The following is a 19,906-nucleotide window of genomic DNA, read 5'->3' on the forward strand; positions in this document are numbered from 1 at the left end:
TGGATTACATCAGGAAGAAGGGAGAGGTTTGCGCTTCCCACTTGCAAAGCTGCAGTTGTGCTGTGGGATTGGGTGTTATCCAATACAACATTTATCCTTGTTCCTCTATATCTAGCATGTAAGGACAGCAGCCTGGCAGATCAACTGAGGACCATGATAATGAAACTGAACCTATTAAAGAAATAGGTGATAGATGAGATCTTCAACCTGGAGGGTTGAGAGGATACCAGAACACAGATTTATTTCTGACCAGACATAATTGCACAAGTTCTGCTCAAGAACAGGACAAAACAGTCTCTCCATATAAAATGCCTTTTCCTAGACCAGGGGTGGGCAAACTTTTTGGCCTGAGGGCCACATCGGGGAATAGAAATTGTATGGTGGGCCACAAATGCTCACAAAATTGGGGTTGGGGTGTAGGAGGGGGTGAGAGCTCTGGTTGGGGGTGAGGGTTCTGGGGTGGGGCTAGGGATGAAGTTTGGGGTGTAGGAGGATGCTCCATGTTGGCATCGAGGGGTTTGGAGAGCGGGAGGGGGATCAGGGTTGGAGGAGGGGGTTGGGGCATGGGGAGAGGTTAATGGGTGCAGGCTCCGAGTGGCGCTTACCTCAAGCAGCTCCTGTAAGCAGTGCCATGTCCCTTCTCTGGCTCCTACGCATGGAGCAGCTCCCGACCCTTGGAGCGGAGCCATGCCGCGGCTTCAGAGAGCAGTGTGGTGCAGCCCCTGACCCGGCACCCCGGCTAGAGCTCACAGGCTGGCTATAAACAGCCTGCGGGCCTTAGTTTGCCCACCCCTGTCCTAGACTGTAGAAAGTCTTCTCTTCCTTTTCCACCCTTCCCTCTCATTCAGGGAGTGATAAAGAATAAAACAAGAGGAGCCAGAATAGTTTTGGTTGCCCTCACAGTAGGAAGGCAACAGTGGTTCTTGGATCTTCTTCACCTATTTAAGGGAGATCTCTGTCCAACCCAGACTTAACCCGATGGGAGGGCAGAATTCATTACCTGGTTGCTGAACTCACCATTCTGCGAGGGGATAAGATACCACCAAGAAACTAACTCTGTTAATGTAGTTTTTTGTCATTGAATACAGTAAAATATTTGTCATCTAGAACTTAATTGTCAGTTTACTGTACACAATAGCTCAGTGAAGCTTCATTTTGACTTTAGAGAGAACTGTGGCTTGCCCACTCCAAAAGCACAGATTCTTCTCACTTGAGCTTGAGAACAGTCTTTGACTATCAAAAGTGTGGTGCGTGGACACTGCCAAACAACTCCATCAAGTAGAGATAAGAGTTACCCATGCACACTAGCCAAGTATAGTACTTTACCAAGCCATTTTATAAGCCTGTTGGTCCCATCGTAAAATATCCTTTTCATAAGAGCACTACTTGACACCTGAATGGCGAGGGCTTATCTCTCAGAGGACAAATTCCTGAAACTGAAATCTACCATTCAGGCTCTACTTCAGAGTCCATCCCAGAAAGCAAGGTTCTTCCTCTCCTTACTGGGTCTTATTGCATCAATAACATGTCACATTTTATGCAAGACAAAGGATGAGCCCCTCATCACTGGTTGGCAAGAAACTTCAGACCTGCAGAATGCAACATGAATCTAATACTTATTCTAAACATAATCCAGAAAACTTTTATGGACCAGGAGCATGTACTGAGAGGGAGTGATGTTCAACCATTCCTCTCCTTCTGCAATAACTACAGCAGGCATCTCGAAAACAGGCTGGGGTGCACACCTCACCAACTTTATTTCCAAGAGGTCTGTGGAATAAACGAGAGTGTCATTTTCATATCAATGTTCTGGAGTTGAGAGAAATTCCTTTAGCATTCAGATCATTCCTCTGTTAGGTGCAAGGATCTCTGCTTGAAGCAGGCAGACAATATGATAGCAATGTATTATGTAAACAAACAGGTCCTCACAGCTTTGCAAGGAGGCAGGGAAGCTTGGTGTATACTTCATGATATTTTTTCAGTAGCTCTGCATGTGGCAGGGTGTCTCACTGAGTTAGTGGACCAGTTAAGCAAAGACTCTTTCCAGCTGCACTAATGGTCCTTGAAGGAGTGTTTGATCCTGCACATTTTTGCTCTTTGGGGTACTCTTAATATAGATCTATTTGCCATAAGATTCAGTATTAGCGCCCCCTCCGTTTTTGTTCAGGAGCAGGAATGAACACTCACTTTTTAACAGAGGCATTCTTTGTTAATTGGGATACAGATCTGATGTATGCTTTCCCACCATTCTCTAATGTTGAAGGTTGTGAAGAAGATCAGACAGGACTCAGCAAGATGATACTTATCTCCTCAGCATGGCTGAGACAGCAGTGATACATGGACTTTCCCCTTCTTTCCAAAAGGAATTAAACGCTTTTCTGTGTCACCAGATGTTCTCTTGCAGCAGCAAGTGAAAGTGTACTATCTAGATCAACTTTTTTGTTGCATCTGTCTGTGTGGGCAATAGGACGCTGTCAGAGTTAGAGAAACCTTTCTCTGTAGACTTACAAAACATTTTACTTCACACTAGAATACAGTCAACTGGAAAATATAACAATTTAAAATGGAAAAGGTTTCCACTCTTAAGTATCTGAGAAGGATATTGATCTTAGGACAACTCCTTTTTAGTCCATATTAAAGTATTTGATGTTTTTAAAGAATAAACATTGCTTAAGAATAATAATAATAATAATAAATAATCACTCAAGGTACATTTAACCCCAGTAGTGGCTTTTCATATACCAATAGATACTAAATCTATATTTTCTCATGATATTAAGAAGTTTCTGAAATATTTATTAAATCTCTATCCCTGGGTGAGAGCTTATTCTCTCATGGAATTTAAACTTAGTGCTAACTCAGCTTATGGCTCCATCCTTTAAACCTTTATCTTCTCTATTTTTAATATTGCAACTAAAATTACGTTTATTATAGCAACAACTTCAGCCCGAAGGGTTAGTGAACTTAATGGCTGACTGTCCATTTACAATGTTTCATAAAGATAAAGTAGTTCTTAGTTCTCACCCAAAATTTATACCAAAAGTAATTTTGGATTTCCATGTCAGTCAATCCATTACTTTACCAGTGTTTTCCCCAGACCACATTCACATAAAAGTGAGGTAAAGTTACATTGCTGGGATGCTGAAGGAATGTTACCTTTCTATTTAAGTAGGACCAAGGATTTTAGAACTTCATATAAACTGTTTGTTTCATATGCCTCATGATCTTCCCCCTGCTCTGCTGGGAGCACACTTTGCTGGAGTGGTGGCTGGCTGCTTCTATAGCATGTTTATGGCATGGCCCAGTAATGGAAGTTTGTAAAGTGGCCGTATGTAGTTCAGTACCTGTATTTACTAAGCATTACATGTTTAGATATCACAAAGAGAGAGGATGCCCAGTTTGGTACATCAGTTCTCAGTTGTTTATTGAATTAGAACTCCTTGTCATCCATCTTTTCCCCTATATATACTGCTGATTAAACTGTCCCAAGAGTGTGACTGTACAGAGGACACTCAAAGAAATGAAGCTTACTTGTAATCAAGGTTCTTCAAGATGGACTTTGCATATTCAGATTCCTCGCCCTCGTTCCCCTCTTTTGCAGAGTCCTAATTATTCCTGGGTTTGCATTAGCAGTGGAAGGAACAGATGTAGCAACTGCTGCCAGAGCCGTAATCAGGCATTTTAGTGCTCGGGGTGAGGAAGCATATTTGCGCCCCCTAATAGTTTTTCATCATTTTTCCACCCCTGCGGCTTTGCACCCTGGGCAGCTGCCCAGCTTGCTCTGCCCTGGTTACAGCACAGACTGCTGCCACGTCCCCTCTTGTATCCCTGTCCTCAGAACATATGTGAAAGCTGAGGAGAGGGACTGGGAGTGGATGTATGAACTCTCTAATAGGCACTGTTAGTAGGAGGCTGCACTGTTCAGTGGCACCTGTCAGTGTATCTAAGAGTGTGAATCTCTCTTACAGGTAAGTAACCTTCATTTATTGCTGCAATTGTGTGATAAACTGTATTGGTTGTTCACCTTTGCCCTTCTCGTCCACGCTCTACTTATTGATCAGACTGCTGGTCTGCTTCTCTAAACCCTCCCTGCACCTGATGAGCATGCATGCACACTTGCCACCTCACCCCTAGGTGGAAATTATTCTGTCTAAACCCCAGGACTGATAGTACTTGGTCCTGATATAATTCTATTTTTAAACGGTATAGCTAGGGAACTACCAGCTAGAAATGCACACTTTGTGCTGTTGAAGAGCTAGGATTATTTCTCCCAAATCCTCTCTCACTCGTCATTGTGACATAGTATCCATTTCTTGCCCTGGAAGTACAGTATATTGGACCTCTTAGAAGTACAACATCCTGACTTTAAAAAGAAACCCAGTAGATTTTCCTAAGGATTCTAATCTTTAGTATTAAACTTTTTTTTAGTACCCTTGAGGTTTCTGCAGCTAACACTAAAACACCTGGCTTTACAAGTAGGTGACTATAACAAGTACAAATAAGTATTAAACTTCACACTTTCTGCAAAATGTGACAATGTTAATGCATGGTGGTTTAAAAGATTAATGGCAACCTACCTAACATGCTTATGAATAATACCAATAATACGTATGCCAGAACACACCATGTATTGGGGATGTGTCCAGTTTTTGTACTAAATACAAGAATTGATACATGTTCGTGTTAAACACTATTATAACCTTATTTGGCTTTTTTATACCTGAAGCTGCAATTAGTCCTCAATCTACCCCATAGCTTTTTCATTAATTATAGCAGTTCAGGACACATGCACTCATGAAATGCTCCCCCATTCAAAGAACATTCATCTCACCCAATCCCAGGTTGCCTGCTGTAGTGTTGTGGCAGTGTGCAGTTGCACTCTTCACCTTTGTTTGTTTTCTGTTTGCTTATGTGGAGTAGTGACCTGGTATCTAAATCTTGTGGACGGTTGGTGACACTGTTCAGTTGTGATGGGAGTGGGACTGAGCAAATCAAGGCTTTTCTACAAGTCTTCGCCTCTTCTTCCTTCTTGCAATTTACCTTCTCTCTTTGTGGTTTAGATCTGTGTGCATATGTTGGAAAATCATTAATTATAGCAGTCCTGCTTCCACCGTCCCATGCTGGATCGTCTGGCTTCCGTGACAGTCTTTTTTTTTTTTTTTTTTTTTTCCCCCCCCTCCTTCCTTTTTAGTTTCTGTATAATCTGGATTGTCTTTGTTCCCCTGCTGTACTTCAGGCAGAGATATCTCCTAAAGAAATGCCTCTTACTGTGGCTTTGTTGAACCGATACAATCAAATGCATGTGACTTTTTCATAACCTGATGAATGGGCTTTTTATACAGCCCTAAAAACCTGTGCTTGACTCTTTCTGCTTTTGTATTTTAATCCTCCATTGACAGAAAGTGAACAAAGGAACCATTTTCTTTGCATTTATTCCAACCACCACAGTCTTTTGTACTGTTGAGTGATGTTTTCTTTCTTGTGGCTGAGCGGTACTGTGTAGCTGTAATGTGTGGCATAAAAGTGCCTCAGTGAAATGGGGACCCATTGCTCTGAAAGATTGGATAGCCTGCGATGGGGAAAATAATTCACTAGCACTTACTTCTGTAAGTGGGTAGAAGTAGTCCTGGAGAATGTCCAGATGGAGCATGTCTCAAAGACTGGGGCTGTGACTTCTCAATGCAACTAGCTTGATCTTTTTAAAAAGGTTGTGATGTCAGCGTATTGTTACAAGAATCTGCGCACGACTTAAAGCACAAAGTGGTTTAGGTGGTAAGGAAAAGGGAAAGAATTGCTTTTTAAAAAGGAAAGATTAAAACGTGAGTCTGAAGATGAGCAAAAGGTTTGAGATAATAAATCTCAGCAGAAGTTTGGGATTGTATTTACTGGAGACAATTTGAGGAGGGGATCCAGTTTAAGCCTCCCAATGCAAAACTTGGCACCAAGGACTTTAACGGCAAGCTATTAGGTGGCAGTATCCATAACTTAATTGTGCCTTTTGGATTTTGTGTATTAAACATTTACATGCATCTATCTTGCAGTAAGATTTTTTTTTTTGCTCCCGAGGACAGTGTTATATCGGGGTAGAGGTGTACTGCAGTATATGTAAATTGGAATATGTTTGACTATAACAGGGTAGCTAAGGATCTCCGATACATCCAGACCTTGTTGCCCTAGATTTTCTTAGTTTCTTGTATTCTCCTAGTCCTCTATTTACGTTTTACACACCAACGCTTGTCAGTAAAGGTAATTGTTTTAGGGAACTGGAAAGAGCAGTGGCTCTAGCAAAAGATGCTTACTGGGACTCTCTCTTTTTTTTTTTTTTTTCTGCACATCTTAAATAATATAGCAACATCGGCGCTACTGTCTCCATTGGCTATTCCTTCGTGCCGAGATTGTTACTTGCTGAAGCAAATAGCTAGCGCCAGTGTTGATGATAGGAAGTAAAATGACAGTTTTTGCTCAGCAAAGAATTTTGGGACAATCCGCCCCAAACACCTGTGGGCTCTGTGTCCCTTGTATGGACTCCTGGAGTATGGGGTGAGGACCTTGTTTCTGGGCTCCACAGGCCAGGACTGGCCTGCATACTACAATTGGTGCAATCCTCTACTGAACAGTAAAAGAAAATAATTGCACATCCAGAACTTACTTATAGGTTTTAAGTCTGCGGGTATGTGCTAAAGGGAGAGGAGCATCAGTGATCTTATTTAGCCTTGAGTAGGCAGTACCCTACCCAGAAGGGCAGTAACATATGGCAAAGACAGGGTTCTTTGCCCCTGCTTCCTTCCACCTACTACCCAAAAAACTAGCCAGAAACTTAGCAGGAAAAGCTCTAATGAGGGAGGTCTGCTTGCACTGTAGCTGGGTCAAACTCAAAGGCGTCTAGTTATTTGTCTGGAAGCTGCTTTGCAGGGGAGCGTTGGCACCCTGCTGTATTCTGTGTTCTCTGTGCCTGTCAGCTGGTTTTGTAACAATCACATGCTGTGCTGTTGTGTATCTAGGAGAGGGAGGAGGGGTTTTATTCAGCACTCACTGGTACAAATGTTTTTCTGCACAAAGGTTAGATTCCACATAGCCATATGCCTTTGTTCTCATGGAGATCACATCTGCCTCACTTGGACAAATGTGGGGGAAGGGACTTGAGGCAGCATTTCAATAACTGGGGATGGTAGAAAGAAAGGCTACCTGTATGTTCCCTTTCACAAACTACGTAAAACTTCCTGCCTTAGGTTATTGCTGAGTCCTAAATTATGCAGGACAAAACAACTTCCCAGTTTAGTAAGGGTATGTCTACACAGCTACGGTTAAAGTGCTGCCACAGCAGTGCCTTAACGTGGCTGTGTAGTCGCAGCTCCAGCACTGGGAGAGAGCTCTTCCAGAGCGGTAAAAAACCCACCTCCACGAGGGGAATAGTTACCAGCACTGGGAGCGCGGCTCACAGCGCTGCAGCACTATCTACACTGCCACTTTACGGTGCTGAAACTTTCCTCACTCAAGGGTGTGAAAAAACACACCCCTGAGCGCTGCAAGTTTCAGCTCTGTAAGTGGCAGTGTAGACGAGCCCTAAGTGTTTTCTCTGCAAGTTCAGTGTTAGGCAACTTGCCTTTGTCATGCTGCTGCTTTGGGGTTTAGCATATCTACAAAAGCCATGGAGAACGGTATGTGAGAACCTTCTGTGGCAGGTGCAGTTCTTCATAGCCCTTACATTCTTCCATTTGGGAAACAGTCCTTTCCCTGAGCAGATGCATATATGGAGAGATCTCAGTGCTTGTCAATACTGAACACTGGCACACAGATCAGTAGCTGGTCATGCACATAGAGCAAACAAAACCTCTTTCATCCAGTGACAAAGGGAGTAATTAATTCTAACTAAAAAAATATGTTAAGATTGCAGAGGCCAAAATGAGTGACCCTACAACTGCTTTTTCCTAAACAACTGCTTGAATGTTGGTGCCTGTTCCTTTAATCAGTGCCTGCAGGGAGTTATCCATGACCAGTTCTCCAAAACCGTTTCAAAGTGTTTTTATGTTAAATTGTGTTAATTTTTTTAAAAGGTGACCTGCAGAGGAAAAGTGCTAAATTCCAATAACTTGGAGGCATTCAGCACACATTGACCAGTAGCCAAGCTGCAAAGAGTTTTGCACAGTACTACTGAAGAATTCACTCTTTCTGGTCCTTCTGACAGCTATTCTTGCTGGCTCTGCTCTGAGCACCACCCCACCACCCTGCTGAAGCCTGGATGGACTGACTAACAGGGAGTTAGGCCTTGTCTACACTTGAAAGCTAATTCACATTAAAGTAGAGTCTGCATTTAAAGCGCAATTTCAAATGCAATTCTAGAACAACTCTGTGTAGACAAGCCCTAAGGCAAGATAGATATATATATATTTTTTTTTAGTAACATTGCACTTTTTTCAAAGCTGCTTTTTACACCACAAAGGGCATAAACTGAAGTAACTCTAAATGTACAATAGCCTTTAAAAAGGAAACCGATTAACATAATCTTCTGCCAAAAACAGCCAGTTGGTAAGTGATATCGCCAGCATTGGGACATGGTGGCTTCACTCAGAACGAAACTAACTGTATTGGATGTCAAGGGACCACAAAGAGAAGGTAGTATTTTTAATATTGCTATCTTTAATGCCCCGCTTGGCCTAGCTCTTCAGCACATAATGGCCAATGTCTTCGAGTTATTGGAATCTATAACTTTTGCATGCCACCTCAAAAAAGTATTAAATAACTTGAAAGTCAAACTACACTTTATCCATCGGTTATACACGCTGGCTTGTTTCTTTTTCAGTACACATGAATATGATCGTGACTTACTGCCTTGCCCTCAGAATACTACTATACAGAGCCATGCCTCTCATACCAAGGAGCTTTCTCCTTGGGGCATGCTTCTCTGCCCAGGGCTGACACACAGCAAAAGAGTCAAATGCTGACACTTTTTTGCGAGAAAATGAAGGAAGGAATGGATGTTTGGAATAAATTCAGCACTGTTCTTTCCCTAGCATGATTCTAGACTGAACCTAGTCTTGGGACCCATATGATGCCAGCTTCAGGGCCCATGTGGGGTTTGGCATAACAAGCAGTTCAGCTTTGAGACCTAGGATGTCCAGAGCGCTAAAGTCTTATACTACATAGATATGTACACTGCCAATTAACCACATGAAGTCCAAAGGTAATCAAGTGATGGCTCGGCTCAGAAAGGAGTCTCTTAACAGCAGGGTTCTGGTTCTTTTTGAAAGCTTTAAGAAGCTCACATGTTACAGCTGCACATGTTGGTAAATAGAAAATTTTGGTCTCCAGTACTCCTATGCCTGCAGCAAAATATCATGAGTCTGACCTGGCAGAAGCTCAGGAATGGATGTCTGATAATTTCAGAGGACATACCACTGTAGGGTGTGAGCGCACACACACATACCCGAAGAGTCAGTGTCAGCCTTCTCTTTAGGAGACTAATCCATACCTCACCAGTTCTCCTGTGAATCCTTAGGAAAATCTAGTGGATTATAGTTTAATTGTTCAGTTGCCATCAGACTAACAAATGGATGTCCAGATGAGATTTCTTTTTAAAAGTGGGTGATATTGGGGGGCGGGGGAAGAATGGTATCACTAGTTGACAAAATGTGAGCTAAACTCTTAATTTCAGAATAGTTTTAAATATAACAGCCATTTATTTCAAGTGATCTTTTAGTTAGAGCTCAAAAAAAAATTGAGTGGAACTAAAGAAATATTAATAATTGTCAGCCAACTATGTGTTGTGAATTACACCTCTACCTCGATATAATGCTGTCCTTGGGAGCCAAAAAATCGTACTGCGTTATAGGTGAAACCGCATTATATCGAACTTGCTTTGATCCACCGGAGTGCGCAGCCCTGCCCCCCGGAGCGCTGCTTTACCGCGTTATATCCGAATTTATGTTATATCAGGTTGCGTTATATCAAGGTAGAGGTGTAACTGCAGTGGAAAACTGAGATAATATCATTGCTGAACTCTTAAAAACAACAATAACAAAGGATTGCTAACTTTGACACAGTACTGGTAGCCAAGCATGTTAAATAATCATCTTGTGCTTAATACCAAATCTGCCATCCTGTATAGTGCAGGAAGGAATATCTTCCTCCTTCCCCATTTTCCATGTATAAGGGTATGTCTTCATTACCCGCCGTATCGGTGGGTAGCAATTGATTTATCCAGGATCGATATACCGCATCTCGTTAAGACGCGATATATCGATTCCCGAACGCGCTCACCGTTGATTCCGGAACTCCACCAGAGCGAGCGGCGGTAGCGCAGTTGACGGGGGAGCCGCGGCCGTTGATCCTGCGCTGTGTGGATCCCAGGTAATTCGATCCAAGATACTTGGACTTCAGCTACGCTATTCGCATAGCTGAAGTTGCGTATCTTGGATCGATTTTTCCCCCCCCCCCTACCCCCCAGTGTAGACCAGCCCTAACTTGGGTACAGTATAGGGAGAGGTTGTTTGCTTTTTTTGTAACCTGAGGTATTTACTGCCAGATGCAGACCACTCATAGACCAATTTTCTGATCCATTCTGGGAAACTAAGAGGTGTGGGTTTGTTTGTTTGGTTTTTTTTTGGGGTGGGGGGGCGGAATCTTAAACATGAGACTTTTAAAATACAGGCTTGATTTTTAGAATTTTAATATTACAGGATAAAAATGGAAAAGGATAGGTTTCAAAGATATCGGTATGCCAGGCTTATTCTAAATGCTTTCACATTCTTGGAAACTAATGCTGAGTACATCTCGAAGTTATTTTGTAGCGTATGCTTAAAAAAAAAAGTGTAAAGTATTACAGAAAGTCACTTGATGACAAGCAGTTCCCATTATAAACAAGATGGATGCTACAAAAATATGTCCAGTGCAAGCAGTGGATGTCAGCAGTGAGTGTAGCTGAACTAGGACAAAAAGAACAGGAGTACTTGTGGCACCTTAGAGACTAACAAATTTATTAGAGCATAAGCTTTCGTGGACAGTGGGCTGTAGTCCACGAAAGCTTATGCTCTAATAAGTTTGTTAGTCTCTAAGGTGCCACAAGTACTCCTGTTCTTTTTGCGGATACAGACTATAAAACGGCTGCTACTCTGAAACCTGAACTCTAACAGAGTCCTTTATGAACCTGCAAAAGCTCACTTTGAAGGAACTAGAAAGCCCAGCGGCTTGGAAGTAGGATAGTGCCACACCTCTTGGTTGCAGGTAAGATACATTACAGGTCAGTAGTAGTTGATGTTATGTGATAAATTGATTTGTCTAATTTTTAGTGAACACAGTTGGCCTCTTGTTTTCAGTCTCAGTAAAGAAGAGCAGGGATTAAATGGGTCTCAAGATAAATTCTTCTCTCCACCCTAAAGGTGGTATTTCAAAGTCCAGGCTGAAGCACGTTGGTGGCTGAAGGACATTGGTCTGCAAATCTGTTACTCTGGTACCTCTTCACCAACACTAAATTAACTTTAAGTGTGTGTGTGTGGTACATCTTCAACTAACTAAATGGCTCCTGCATAATCAAATTGGGCTCTTGTAGCTATCACAGTGCAGCCAGGTGACAACTGAACCTCATTTAGGATTAAAGGAACAAATTGTGGATGTCCCATTGAACTGTTGGGGCTTATGGTGCTGTTTAATGCAATAGAGGTAATGGAGGGCCAAAGGATTCTTTCCTCACAATCCTGCCATTTTGCATGAGGAGCATGTTTCATGCAAAGACCTGAAGTTGCAGAGGAATCGGAATAGGAGGGCAGAGCCTACAGTGGTGCCCCCTGCAAAACTTTATCATTGGTAGACTACACAGAAATCAGTAGTAAGCCTGTGCTGATTGCCTTACTAGGATATGGGAAACCTTCTTTGGGGAGACTTCCTTATTTCTGATATTTCTTACCTCTCAGAGAACCCATGGATATTCTTTCTTATATATCACTCTATTCCTGAGCTCCCTAAGATTTTTATATTGCAGCATTGGATGTTTTGGGAGAATTGCTATTATAGTTGCATTTCAGCTAAACATTAAAATAGAAGGCAATGGCTATTCAAAACAATTCCTAAAAAAACTCTAATTTTCATGATTATCTGCATAATGAATGGAGCTGGTATCTCTCTCTCCAAGTAGGAGATGACATTTTGCTGATATTTAAGATCTAGATTGCCTTGCTGTGAAACATGTTTGAGACCTCATAATTAGGCTACTTAACATTGCAGTTGCAGACTGCAGTAAGATACCTTATACCACAGGCTTGGTTTTTGCTTTGACTTTGTCCCCTGTCTAAAGTACTGATAAAGCCCAACTTCCTTTGTATCAGACATCTCTCACTCCCACAGTCTGATGTGTTGTATTTGTTGAAGCCCTAGGAAGTGAAAACAACGAGGAGTCCTTGTGGTACCTTAGAGACTAACAAATTTATTTGGGCATAAGCTTTTGTGGAAGGGTTTCTACAGGTATGTTAGCAACAAGAAGAAGGTCAGGGAAAGTGTGGGACCCCTACTGAATGGGGGAGGCAATATAGTGACGCAAGATGTGGAAAAAGCTGAAGTACTCAAAGCTTTTTTTTGCTTGGTCTTCACTGACGAGGTCAACTCCCAGACTGCTGCACTGGGCAACACCGTATGGGGAGGAGGTGAACCACCCTCAGTGGTGAAAGAACAGGTTAAGGACTATTTAGAAAAGCTTGACATGCACAAGTCCATGGGTCCAGATCTAATGCATCCAAGGGTGCTGAGGGAGTTGGCTGATGTGATTGCAGAGCCATTGGCCATTATCTTTGAAAATTCATGGCGATCAGGGGAGGTCTCGGATGATTGGAAAAAGGCAAATATAGTGGCCATATTTTAAAAAAGGGGAAAAAAGAGAACCCAGGGAACTACAGACCAGTCAACCTCACTTCAGTCCCTGGCAAAATCATGGAGCAGATCCTCAAAGAATCCATTTTGAAGCACTTGGAGGAAAAGAAGGTGATCTGGAACAGTCAACATGAATTCACCAAGGGCAAGTCATGCCTGACCAACTAGATTGCCTTCAATGATGAGATAACTGGCTCTGTGGATATGGGGAAAGCGATGGATGTGATGTATCTTGACTTTAGCAAACCTTTTGATACAGTCTTCCACCGTATTCTTGCCAGCAAGTTATAGTAGATTGGATTGGATGAATGGACTATAAGGTGGATAGAAAGCTTGCTAGATTGTCGGGCTGAACAGGTAGTGATCAACAGCTCGATGTCTAGTTGGCAGCTGGTATCAAGCAGAGTGCCCCAGGGGTCAGTCCTGGGGCCAGTTTTGTTTGACATCTTTATTAATGATCTGGATGATGGGATGAATTGCACCCTCAGCAAGTTCGCAGATTACACTAAACTGGGAAGAGAGGTAGATATGCTGGAGGGTAGGGATAGGGTCCAGAGTGACCTAGACAAATTGGAGGATTGAGCCAAAAGAAAGCTGATGAGGTTCAACAAGCACAAGTGCAGAGTCCTGCACTTAAGAAGGAAGAATCCCATGTATAGCGACAAGCTGGGGACCTGGGATTAGTGGACAAGAAGCTAGATATGAGTCAGCAGTGTGCCCTTGTTGCCAAGAAGGCCAATGGCATATTGGGCTGTATTAGTAGGAGCATTGCCAGCAGATCGAGGGAAGTGATCATTTCCCCTCTATTCGACACTGGTGAGGCCACATCCGGAGTATTGTGTCCAGTTTTGCTACCCCCGCTACAGAAGGGATGTGGACAAATTGGAGAGAGTCCAGCGGTGGGCAACGAAAATGATCAGGGGGCTGGGGCATATGACTTACGAGGAGAGGCTGAGGGAACTGGGGTTATTTAGTCTGCAGAAGAGAAGAGTGAGGGGGGATTTGATAGCAGCCTTCAACTACCTAAAAGGGGGGGGTTCCAAAGAGGATGGAACTAGGCTGTTCTCAGTGGTGGCAGATGACAGAACAAGAAACAATGGTCTCAAGTTGCAGTGGGGGAGGTCTAGGTTGGATATTAGGAAACACTATTTCACTAGGAGGGTGGTGAAGCACCGGAATGGGTTACCTAGGGAGGTGGTGGAAGCTCCATCCTTAGAGGTTTTTAAGGCCCGGCTTGACAAAGCCCTGGCTGGGATGATTTTGTTGGTGTTGATCCTGCTTTGCGCAGGGGATTGGACTAAATGACCTCCTGAGGTCTCTTCCAGCCCTAATATTCTATGAAAATGAATGCACTCTCACAAGGGAGTGGCTCTCTCCTTCCAAAGCCCTTGCTGTTCATTTCCTTGAAGTGCTTTATCTCCTGTTTCTCCCCCATTTTGCCATTTGTCTATCCTAACCCGTTAAATCAAGTTTTCTACTTCTCAAGTCCTTATGATGGAGAAGGGGGGAATGAGCTTCCTCCATCGCCTCCACTGTGGAGCTAGGTTGGGTCCTGATGCTGAGTGGGCAGGGATTTCTGAATGCTGGTATCAAACCCAAAAGGAGCTTTTACAGAAAGTCAATTTTGTATTTTAAATACACAAGCTTCTGAACCTTTTAAATACCCAAGCTCTGAGCCCCCTTGATTCTGAACAACTTTCTGCTCTGATCAAACAGCAGGGCAGATGGGGGAATCAGCACTTTCCCCTTCTCTGCACAGCAGCCCCTAGTGGTGGGAGGTCTTAAAGAAACAGCAAGCAGAACTTGGGATATGTTTTCAGGAAGGACTATTGGGTTTTGCAGTGGGAATGTTGGTAGCTATGCAAGAATAGTTTTAATAGCTAGGTGTCATGAGGACTTGGTTCTGTTCCCAGCTCTCCATTGGACTTCCTATGGTCACGGGTAAGTTACTTATTCTCTGGCTCTGTAAAATAGGGATAATACTCTGTTCACATAGGTGTTACCCTAAATACAGCTAATGTTTTTAAAACACTGAGCTCCTCTGACAGAACGTGCTGTAGAAATGCCCAGGGTACTCTTGCTTTCATAGGTAATGTTCTCCTTTAGTCAGAATACTAAACTACAGCAGAAATCTCACCGAAAGCAAGTCTACTTGTATTCAGAATTTTACCAGTTTGAAATGGAAAAGGCCACTGCATAAAACATGCTGCATTACTGAAATCAATAAAAAGTGTGCTTCTATTATGGACACTGGAACATGATTTAATGTTTGCTCATTGCAGTGCCTGGCTTCCTCCCTCAGTGACTGCACCACCACTCCTAATTTCAGGGCAGGTCATAACTTCATATTAGTGGAGTCTCTAGTTGCCATGTGGTTGAACAGCAGTATTCATATCTGGAATGAGCAATGCATAACACTAGAAAGCTGTTCATCCTCTCCTCTCCGCCTCACATAGTGCATTGTCTATAACAGGTGTGTGACATGAGAAGCATCTATTTATAGACCTTTCCATCAACATTTTAACAGAACTCTGTGGCTAAGGGGGAAAGGGTAAAATTCTGAAGCTTGTGTATTTAAAATACACAACTAACTGACTCTTTCTGTAAAAGCTCCTTTTGGGTTTGATGCCAGTTGCCTCTATGTTCTTCGGTTAAAATTGGAGACCTGAGACAGCATTTCCTGGCCATGTGTTAGGGTGACATTATGTACTGTACTACCCAGCTAGTAATCTTCAAGGAATAATGGGAATTGTAGTCAGGCAGAAGTTGTGATGTCCTGTACTTAATTCCACACCAACTCGTGATTGTGTTTTCTCCCCTCATCTCCAAAAGGTATCCATCTTCAGTTTTATACACACTGAACACCATTTTAAAAACCCAAACAACTCCTTCCTACTCTGCTTCCAACTCTACACAGCAGTGGGAAAGCTTAACCAAGGCTAAGTATCTAAATCAAATAGATAATTTCCTTTGTGAAATCAGTCGGACAATAGCATTCATACAGGACTCCTGCAAAGCACAAACCAGCTTTTCTTACTATCTAAATTTGACAAGAATTGAAAGCTTCTAAAAATGCCTCGTCTCTGGCAGGGTTGGCTTTCAAAGTGTGACGGTCTCTGGGTAGGTTTTCATTGCAATCAAGAGGTGCAATTGCAGCATATGTGGAAATACTTGAGCTAGCTTTGATGCCCACATGCAATCTGTAAAGATGGTCCGGATATCTGCAGATTTTCAGGGGTCTAGATATAAAATTTGGATCTGCATCTATCCGTGATCCACAAACATAGTCCACGGATATCTGCAGATTTTCAGGGCTCTATTGATCTAGCTGCTGTCTTGTCCTGACTTCACTGCTCAGCATGGATGGTAGCTGCTTGAGTATGTATCTAGGGTCCAGGCAGACAGGACTAGCCTGGGACCCTGGTATGCTGCAGTCTCACATTCTGACTGCAGTGTGGACATACCCTCAGTGTTGCACACTTTTCTTGTCCCCTGTAGAAACTATAAACAAAGGGTTGCTACACCAGCCTTTAGAGTTGCATATGCATTTGTTCTGCTGAGCTACTGGGAAATGTCTTTTGAGGGAATGTTCTTTATGTAATTTATACCATTCTAAGGTGAAACAGGATCCTGATTGTTATATGTGAGGCAGGTGTCAGTATCCTCATGACCTTCCTAGCGCTCTGGTGCTCTGTTTTTCCCCTTGTCATGAATGAGGGCTGAATAATACACCACCTGGAAGCTAAGCTAATGTCATGCTCCAGTGACATAATTCTATCTCTCTCTAACACTTGCAGTCCCTCATTTGTTCAGTCTAATGGGACATAGGAGAGCACAGGAGTGGGAGTTAGTGTTTCTACATTTGAAATACATTTAAATATGTACCTTACTAAGAACCAAAATATCTCATCCTTTTCTTAACCAGATATTTTATTTTTTGGGGGGAAAATAGGAGTATTGAAAAACCTCAAACTGGCTCACATTAAATATTAATGCCTTAATGTTTTCTTGAACATTAACTTTATAGCCTGATAGGAAGGAGATGTGTGTGGGGGGGGGGGGGGAAAGGGGGACACTGTTGCTTGGCAGAAATTTGGTTTGTGTACATGGCACCTAATGGTGCCAGGTCTCAAGATGCTTGCTGTCTCAGTTCCTGCTATCACTACTGTAAGGAGCTTGGCATTATTTTATTCATTTATTAGCATATCTCCAAAATGCAAGCAGAATTTGGCTGTAGTTCATAATTAACTGTGGTCTTCTAATCCCCCTAAAATCCACCCAAATTAAAACTTTTCCCTCTCATACTAGAAATAAAAAAAGCCTGATGTTTTGGGCCTTGCAGTGTATCCTGAGGTTCGACAAATTTAGGCTCTGATAGACTAGTGAGGTAGGGGAATAATGGATTCCTTAATTTAAGATCCTTCAGTCAATATCCCTTGCCTCCAGCCCCTCTTGTTTTAAAAACTGAACTGTTAGTTCGAACACGTTATTTGATTCTGCTGTAGTCTGACAGAGAGGGATTCCCTAATGTAACTAAGGCCAGCCTATCTGTTTAGCCCATGTCAGATGTGTTGGAATTCAAATTTCAGTCCTACCTTTCTGTAAGGTTTGATCTTGGAAAGTGTACATTGTAACAGGACTGACCTATGAAGGAGGCCTTATATGCAGAGTATTGTAGTGCAAAGCAGATCCAAACTTTAAAGGAATTTTTTAAAATAAATCTGGAACAAAAAATCCTAATGATAGAGGTCCTGTTACTGGGAGGCGATTGTAAAATTGTCGATGCTGAAAAGCAGAGATGTTTTCTGTATTTGGAATTAAGCTGGATGTTATATTTACTTTCAATTTCTATTCCAACAGTAGTAAGATGCTGTTTAATATCCTCCTTACTTTTTTTTTTTTTTTTTTTTTTTTTTTAAGGATTTTAAAAGTCTGGTCTAGATAACTTCCACACAAGAGGTCTAAGGATTGACTGAGGAGTTTTGCATCATTGATGTTAGATTTTAATAAACTTCGGCAAGTTCCAGAGGGAGACAGGGGTCACTGCTGTGCCAGTATTTAAAAAAGTAAACCAGGTTACCAGCTAACTGTAGGCCTGAAGCCTGGCTTCGATCCTGAGCAAAATAATGCAGTGCCTGTTACGAGACTATCACTGAAGAATAAAAGGACAAAAATATAATTGTGGCAATGTAATTTCATGGAAAACAGGTCTTGTCAAATGAATTGTGTCCAGGTTTGGTGTCAGTACGTTAAGAAGGATGTTGAAAAAATGGAGTGTTTAGAAAAGAGCTACAAGAATGAATCTAGTTCTAAAACACTCATTATAATAAAAGACTTAATCTCTTCAAGAAGTTAAAACAATTAAACTTAAGAGGCAACATCATGGTCTAGAAGTACTTACACTGGGAAAAGACTCTTTAATCCTAGCTGTTTAATCTTGCAAACAGAGACATAAGATTCAGTGGCTCAAAGTTGAAGCTAGAAATATTCAAACTGGAAATAAAGTGCAAATTAACATTCAGAGTAATCAACCATTGGTACATTATATAAAGGGGATATGGCAGAATCTCCATATCTTGAAGAGACTAAATCAACACTGGAAGTTTCCTTAAGAGATGCAGTAGTTAACAAGTTATTGGGCTTGATGCAGGAATTACTAAGGTGTGAAGTTCTGTGGCTATCAAGATAATCATTCTGGAACCTTCTGGCCTCCAAATCTTTGCATGTGACTTGGCCACTCGAACTCTTGGCAGCTTTCTAGGGCAGAGACTTGAAGGGCACAAAAGGGTTCCCCTCCCTTCCCCTACTCAATACTGCTATGACTATTTCCTCCGCTGCCAAGAGAAATCTTGCAGAGGCAGCAGGAAGTGTTGAGTCCCTGGTAGTATGGATCACTTCTAATAAACAAAGCAGAATTTAGTGACCTGTTTCTTTATTTACTGAAATTGGAATGACCAAAGCATGTCTGCACTTGCGTTATCCTCTGCCTTTTGATATGCTGGTGAATGGGTGGCATGGAATTTTTGTAGCTAATGATTTTCTCTTTTATGATTGATAAAACTCCTCCATCTATATTCCTGCTTTTAAAAACAGGATTCTGGAGTTTCATTTTTTCCATTTCCAGATCAAAATCCTGGCCTCTGTCTGTACAGTGGTTTCCTGTAACTAGTATTTGAACCTTTCCATTCAGAAGTGTTTTTGGCTTAGTTGCTTTATACTCCACACCTGAACATAGCCATTATATGAACAACATACCCTCATATCTCAATGTCTGTACTTTAACCCATTAACCTTTTACCCCCATCAGGGTTATTGCAGATTATGTATTCCTTATGCCATCCAATCTTAAATTGAACTTCACACACCTTGATAATCTGTACATTATTCCCTGATGACCAGAAACTTCTACGCTTGAACTCTGTACCATTCACTTTTTTTAAACACAATCTTAATAAAATTTTTATGACACCATCTTCAACATATCTATATGCCTCTGCCCAACTTCTGATTTCCTGGTTTTACTATTGGAACATCTTGCCGGACCAGCAGAGATGAACAAATCAACACTTCATAGTACAGTTGAATAGGCATAATTTTCAGCTAAGCAGATTTGAGTGAACAAATTTACCTGAATTTGATGAAAGTCTGAAGTATAAGGCTTGCAAATCTTGCATTGAAATTGACTGCAGCCTCACTCTGGCTTATCCTAGGCTACCAGAATTAAAAATTTTTTGTGGCACCATCTCAAGATTATTAAAGATTTTAGTACTAAAACAGATTGAAACTTTGTGTAGGAAGTAATCCTGCATTGATAGGGGAATGGGCTTCATCATTCTGTGGACTTTATAGCTGATGATTCTAATAATGTATGGAGATATACCTATCTCATAGAACTGGAAAGGACCCCGAAAGGTCATAAAGTCCAGCCCCCTGCATTCACTAGCAGGACCAAGTACTGATTTTGCCTCAGATCCCTAAGTGACCTTCTCAAGGATTGAACTCTCAACCCTGGGTTTAGCAGGCCAATGCTCAAACCACTGAGCTATTCTCC

The 19,906-nt window shown here is 42.0% G+C and overlaps 1 protein-coding gene across 3 annotated transcripts in view; it reads left to right on the forward strand.

Moving 5' to 3' along the window:
• The window catches only part of ADIPOR2 (adiponectin receptor 2), a 73,595-nt gene that overhangs the window by 39,963 nt on the left and 13,726 nt on the right, over positions 1 to 19,906 (forward strand). The gene's annotated exons all lie outside the window — the stretch shown is intronic.

The sequence above is a fragment of the Trachemys scripta genome, chromosome 1 (genome assembly GCF_013100865.1).
Source record: "Trachemys scripta elegans isolate TJP31775 chromosome 1, CAS_Tse_1.0, whole genome shotgun sequence".
Lineage (NCBI taxonomy): Eukaryota > Metazoa > Chordata > Testudines > Emydidae > Trachemys > Trachemys scripta.